We start from the raw sequence: 6,874 nt of genomic DNA on the forward strand, positions 1-6,874 counted from the left end.
GGGGTGCCTAGATACCTCTTCTAAGTTTCACAACAGTTCTGGTAATGTGACTTCTTTGTTCAATACTGTACATATATACAGTATATATCCGTGTCAATGTAAATGTGTCTCCAGCGATTATTAGTCTCAAAGTGGGTTCCTCGTCATCGAGCTAAGACTATGTTTCTAACCCCAACACTGACAGGGTTTATAAAAGTTTTGAGATGGCTTGAGTGGGTAATGAAAAATATTTATAATAAATGTCATCCATTTATAATAAAGGTTTATCATTACCCAGTTAAGCCATCTTAAAACTTTTATTTTCTTAAAAATGGGTTTCTCATTATCGAGTTTTAATTCATCACTAATGCTAACAAGGTTTGGCTTTGAAATGAGTTCAACTTCAACCAGTTCAAGTGTGATGGATGCAGTAAATTTTTCATAAGTAATTCCATGATAAAAGCTAATTTTGAGTTTTGTTTTTATATACTAAACCTTATTATTGAAATATTAAGGTCTTGGTGGTTGTGAAGAGCAAGCTCCTATTTTACAAAATGATTTAGATTGTTTGGTGAGTTGGAGTAATAAATTATTGTTACAGGTTTATGATGATTTTAATTAGACCATTTTATTAAATGTTTGAAAATTAGCATTTTTGGTACCGTATGTGCCGTTTTGTTTCGTGTTATCAAATTAACAGCAGTAGTTGTCACTAGGTGACTGACAGTGACACATTACAATAGGAAAGATTAAAATGAGTCAAAAATTGAAGCTGATTATAATGTATACATGCAAAAAATTTTTTATCATTATAAGTCACTGGTTTCTGAAAATCTGTTTTAACCAAATAATAACATGAAATAAACCACTTTTTTCATTATTTATTCAGTGTTTTCATGGATGCTAAAACAAATGTGACCCAAACTCATATGATTGCAAGCTGCATCAGAAAATATCAAATATTTAGAAAAAATTTCCTTGGACATTTGTAATCAATAATTGTGCACTGCAAATTAAAAATAATAACACTAACTACTAATCACCATAGAGCAAGTATCACATAACAATGATGAATCTTGCAGGAAACATACTTTCAATAGCAAGCACCCATAGTTGGTGATTTACTGCCCAGTGTAATTTCTACTACTTTAAATGTGTTTACATACCTTTAGCAATCTTTACAGTTAAGAAAAATAAAGTCATTTGTAAAACACAAGAAGCATGAAAGTTTTTTCCTTGTTCTTCTTTCTTCTCTCTCTTGACTGTGATCTTTCTTTATGTTTTTTGTGCCCCATAACTTTAAATAGACTAAAAATACAAAGAGAAGCACATGTTATTACACGATAGGTGAAAAAGCTACAAACAATACATTCTCACAGGAATAGGTAAGTTATAAAAAATTACTTGTACTGGACTATATCTGCACTGTTAGAATGGCAGAAACATTTCCAAGACAATTTTCAATGCATTAAAAAATTTGTATTAGGAATCTGTTTTAAAGCAATTCAGATGTATTTATATAAATATTTATGGTAAGAGAAATGGTGAATTCAAAATATACCACTTTTACTGAAGAATTAGAAAATAAAGTCTCAAAACCAGGTTAGACATGTATGGTTATAGGTATAAGATTTAAACTAGGCCCAGTAGCATTAAGATTCAGAAATGCTACTCAACTCTCTGCACCAAAAAGAGCTATTACCTTGTGTGCACTGATATGTAAATTTTTGCACATGTTTTAAGCCTTGAACAAAGCTCCCACCCAAAGATATTGTTTAAACACCTACTTTTATTCATTGTTCCCTCTTCCAGATGTGGATCACGTAGTTCCACTTTCATCCTTCATTGCTTTCATTCTACAGGTGTCTTTTGTCTTTCTCTTACTCCAGTAATGTTATGCTGAATCTTGGGACTCCCTTGTTGCATGAATCTCTTTCAGTTGAATCTTTCATTCAGTTTAGGGTTCTCCTCTTACTCATTACATTTTCTTTCTCCCAATCTGCTCATCTTCATCTCCTACTCATCTTGTTTATTCATTCTCATGCCTCAACTTCATTTGATGAGTTTCCATCATGATCCTATCAACTTTACTGGAACAACTTACACATACCAGATTTCCACCTTGCCCTTGGTTTTTTCCACTTTGCTCCAGTTACCTTTGTTTCTGGGGTGTACTTTGTCAGGTTATCTTACTTTCTGACTTTTACCTTCCTCAAGCTTCTCTCCAGGACCTCTTTCTTGCACCTTTTCTTTGTGATGGAATTTTTTTGGGAGTTATTTTATTTACACTGGAATCTTGATATAATGCACCTCTTTTGCAGTTATCTCTTGTCACTTTGGTGTCTTGCCCTTGGAATCAGTGAGCCCCAACAGCTTTTTTATCATAAATGCACTCATGGAGTTACTCCCTTTCTATTGAGCATAGCACAAGTGGTACTTTGACCACACCTTTCTACTATCTCTGTTCAGATCTGGATTGGAGTTTTAAATGGGGTACCTTAGGGCTGTGTGCTGAGACTCTTACTATTTTTTATATACATTAACAGGATTGATAAGGGGAGTGATCAATAAATTGATCATTTTTCCTGATGATATTAAAGCTTTATGTGTAGTTGTTTGTGAGGAGGATGCTGTTGTTGTACAAAGGGATTTGGATAATTTGGTATACTGGACAAATAAATGGCAAATGACATTTAATTATGCTAAGTGCAAAGTAATACAAATGATCTATCTTAATTTAAACTATTCTACAATGGAAGAAAAGGATCTTGGAGCTTTACAGTTTCTAAAGCTCTCCAGGCAGTGTTTCGTTGCCAGTAAGGAAGCAAGTAGGATTTTGGGTTGTATCTATAGGAAATGTAATACAAGTCAAAGGAGGTTATCATTTCTTTGTAAAGATTTCTAGTTAGACTGCACTTAGAGTATTGTATTCACTTTTGAGCTTCTTATTTTAAAAAGGAAATTAAATTGTTGAAAATGGTTTAAAGGAGGGCTACTAGTATGATTTCTGGGATGAAGAAGCTGCTATATGAGGACAAGTTAAGGTCCTTAAAATTATTATTTTGAGAAAAGGTGTAATTGAAGTTTTCAAAATTATAAAGAGAAAAAAATAGGATTGATGAATAATATTTTTTTTCATGTTTAATGGTAAGAGTAGTAGGACTAGGTGACATAGATTTAAGATTTGGTAGAGTAGAAGTCACTTGCAAGTTGGGCAATTCTATTTTCAAACTATGGACTAGATTGCTTTCAGGCATAGTAAATGCAACATGATTGGTAGAATTCAAGAGAGGGCTTGATGAGCACTTGGGAAGTTAGGGATGGATATAGGCAGATGGGTGTTTGATGAAATTACTGTGACAGCTTCAAGGGGTCCCTTGTTATCCATCAAATGTTATATATGATGTTTTAATTATGGTACAGGCTAGTGGGAATATAATATGGATCTCTTACACATGTCACAAAATTTTGTGTTAAAATTTAATTAAACAGCTGAAATATTTAGAAATGAATTTCCAGTCTTCACTTTTGTTAACATGTAGTGTGCAAGAGCTCTCAATCCTTCCTCTTTTAGTTGGTATAACTTCAGTAGTATAGCATCTATACCATTTAAGTAATGTAAACACGATCTATAAGCAATGATAAGGTAAAATGTCCAGTTTGCAGTGTCCTAACTTCTCCATTTGCTGAGATATCAATACATTTTCCCAATCCACAACAGAATCCCTGTCCATCTTTCCTTAATTTTCAAAGCAGTTTTAAGAACCATGTGACCTTATTTGACATTCATGCTTATATTGCAACTGTCCTTTTGAATTTGGCAGTTGTAGATGTTAGTCCAGAGAAAGTGACTGATGTGTGTGTGTGTGTAAGAATTTCTGTCCTTTTGAATTTGGCAGTTGTAGATGTTAGTCCAGAGAAAGTGACTGATGTGTGTGTGTGTAAGAATTTCCGATACAGTACTTCCCTCCACTCACAAGATTAGCTTTTCCTCTTTTATGCTGCCCTCTATATTCAAAGTTTTTTATAATGCATGCCATAAGCCTTCTGCACTCCCTATTGGAATCAAGGATTCCAACATGTCTCTCATGCATCATCTCTCTCCACCAATAGGAGAGCAATACTATCATGTGATGCATGTGACTCCCTCTATGCGGCACTACCAAACCATCACTTCTCGTTTCGCAGTGCTTGACTTCAGATGCCTTTCTTTTTGCTCATTACCTCTCAAAGTGGGTTAACTTAATTTAATTTACATTATTTCAAGAATGTTTTTCCCTATATTTTTGAAAGCATTTGATTTACCTGTGTTTTGCCACAAATGTTTTGCTTGTTTGTTTGATATGAAGCATGAATTCTGAAGCTAAAGTTACCACTTTGGTGGATTTATTGGCCTTTATTCACAGGGAGATTGAGAATTATATGAGACAACTTTTGTCTCCTGTTGTTGCCCCTCTTCCTCCTGAGCCTTTCGACCCTCACCAGGCTGACGAGGATTTTGATTGTCCCCCCCTCCCCCCATCTCCCCGGAGTTTGCCGTACCTTTCCAAACTCTACCTGAGGATTCTGTTTGCCCTCATCAACTTTCTCAGATTTTATTTCTTGGGTATGTGATGTTTGCTCTATTGCTTCTATTTCTTATGACCCACATTCTGTCCTATTACATGATTCTGCCTCCCAATCTTATTTAGTTTTTCCCACATCCCCTGATAGAAAAAGCTAGACCTAGTTGAGAACATGTAAGCATGCACATTTTCAAGATGCTCAGTATGAAAATTTGCTAATGTGTTACCATTGTGATGTGTTGCTTTTTAGGTAAACAGTTGAAACTGTAGAAAAAAACAAGTTAAAATATCTGAAAAATGACATTTGCAAAGAAAAAGAAAAATATGTATTATTCATTTTATTTCATTATCTTAAATATTTCATTCTACTTTAAATTGATGATTTAGCTACAATTAATGTTAACATAGATAAAATAACAGATAAAATATAAAGGTTTACATTAAAAAATTTATTATTCATTTAGGAGGTTTTAGAGGTTATATAAATGAAATATGAAAATTATAAGATCAAAAAGGTATTTTTATCTTTAGCTTGAAAAATTAGCTTTTGCTAGGACTGAGTATGTAAAGGCTTCAAATATTTACTGTAAATAATTTATTAAATATTCTGGTGTTTGTGTAGAACAGACTTGTAATGTTTAGTAAAAGCTTTCCAAAATTTGTGAAGATACACTTCTTACATTCAGTTATAGTTTCCTGGTTACATGGTGGTTACAGGGTCATTCAAAATGACCAACCCTTGTGCATAGACTTAAATCATGTAATAATGTGAGTTTTAAAACATAATTTACTTTACAGGTATAGCATTTTAAGATTTATTTACTGGTTGAGTCTTTTTCAAGTAACTTCATTTAGAAGAATTGTCATTTCACCATTCAGGACAAAAGAAAATGTTCAAAAATTCATGGTCATAAGTTGTTTTTCTCCAGAACTGATTCTTTATTTGTGTAAGATGAGGGTATTAATAAACTTTTAAAATATACTAATTACTTATTAGATGGTGTTTTTCTGTTATAATAGTATGGCAGAGATTTTTTAATATGCTGCAAAGTGGCCTTGTTTATTTGTAATCCATTTTTTGAACGGTAAGTTTGAATTTGGCTCACAGAAGTTGGAAAAGTATTATGTATTGGCACAGACTAGATGCTTTTAATTATTCCTAGAATCATAGTACTTAGCCTGTACCACAAGAATATTCTCCCTAGTATTACTCCACCTTCCTCAGTATATACTTATGGAAGAACACAAATAGGGTCAAGATCCTCATGTGGTTCTCTCTCCATACTCTACTGTGAGAACAGGAAAGAGTGAGACATGACTTCATGTGCTTTCATCCATTCATTTTCCATAGTGCTTTCCTGATTGCTTCTAAAATTAATGGTTTTCAGAGTGGTTGTTGGCTAACAAATAGTAGTTTTTTGTAAATTGTTGTTGAAGATAGTTGATTCAAATCACTTTTGAAGGAAATGGTCAATTTAGAAACTGATATGTGATGCACTTTACAAGCTTATCAAATTGCCTTTTGTTCTTTGGATGATTATTAACTCTGGATGGCTACAGCTTTTCCCCAGTGGTGATCATATTCTTATTTTGATTGCCCTCTTCACAGACATGAGGAGATATGTTTTTGAACAGATGGTCAAAGAAATGTTTATGTTACCTACATTCCTATGATATTGGCTTACTATCATACTTTTTCTTGTGTTTTGACATGCTAACTTTGAGCTGTTGTCTTCTAGACTATCTGTTATATAATTATCTCATTATGGGGTACTATTAAAGTCAGTTTATACTTGATAGAGTATAGGTTGAAACTCCAAGCTGATGCCAGTATACAAATAATGGATAATGGTTACTCCTAACATTCAAAAATTAATTCTTAAATAGATCTTATATTCGTATGCTCACAAGATCAGAGTGTTTTAAAAGTATTTTCAGTAGTTATTTTATTGGATAAATAAATCTATGGGCTCAATTATTTTTCCTTTGTTTCCTCTTTGCCAGATGAGTTAAAATTTACAAATGGGCATGGACAACATATGATCATTAATACATGTTACGTATTACAATTTATCCCAGACAAGCCTCCAATTTGTTATATAACGTCGCGTATTACGATTTCGAATAGCTTGAAACTGAGTTAAATGATAATTTAGATTTAGAAATTAAATAAATGTTGATATGTATCCAATTTATGATACTTACCAACAAGAATGATACACACAGTTGTTTTTTAATACAAATATATTTTAATATACAAACAGTAACACAATTTACAATAACAGTTTTATAAATGATGATCTCTTTACAAAAATTTTACAAACTGACAA

General features: G+C 32.8%; 1 protein-coding gene across 2 annotated transcripts in view; it reads left to right on the forward strand.

The window, feature by feature from the left end:
* Positions 1 to 1,286: 1,286 nt before the first annotated feature.
* The window catches only part of LOC106472933 (cactin-like), a 57,971-nt gene continuing 52,383 nt past the window's right edge, over positions 1,287 to 6,874 (forward strand). Inside the window, exon 1 of one of the 2 annotated variants that reach the window (XM_013933603.2) lies at positions 1,287 to 1,364. The gene's annotated coding sequence lies outside the window, so the exon portion shown is untranslated. The remainder of the gene's footprint in view (positions 1,365 to 6,874) is intronic. The other variant, XM_022401468.1, reaches the window with a different exon arrangement.

This window comes from Limulus polyphemus, unplaced genomic scaffold, assembly GCF_000517525.1.
Source record: "Limulus polyphemus unplaced genomic scaffold, Limulus_polyphemus-2.1.2 Scaffold5746, whole genome shotgun sequence".
Classification (NCBI taxonomy): Eukaryota; Metazoa; Arthropoda; class Merostomata; order Xiphosura; family Limulidae; genus Limulus; species Limulus polyphemus.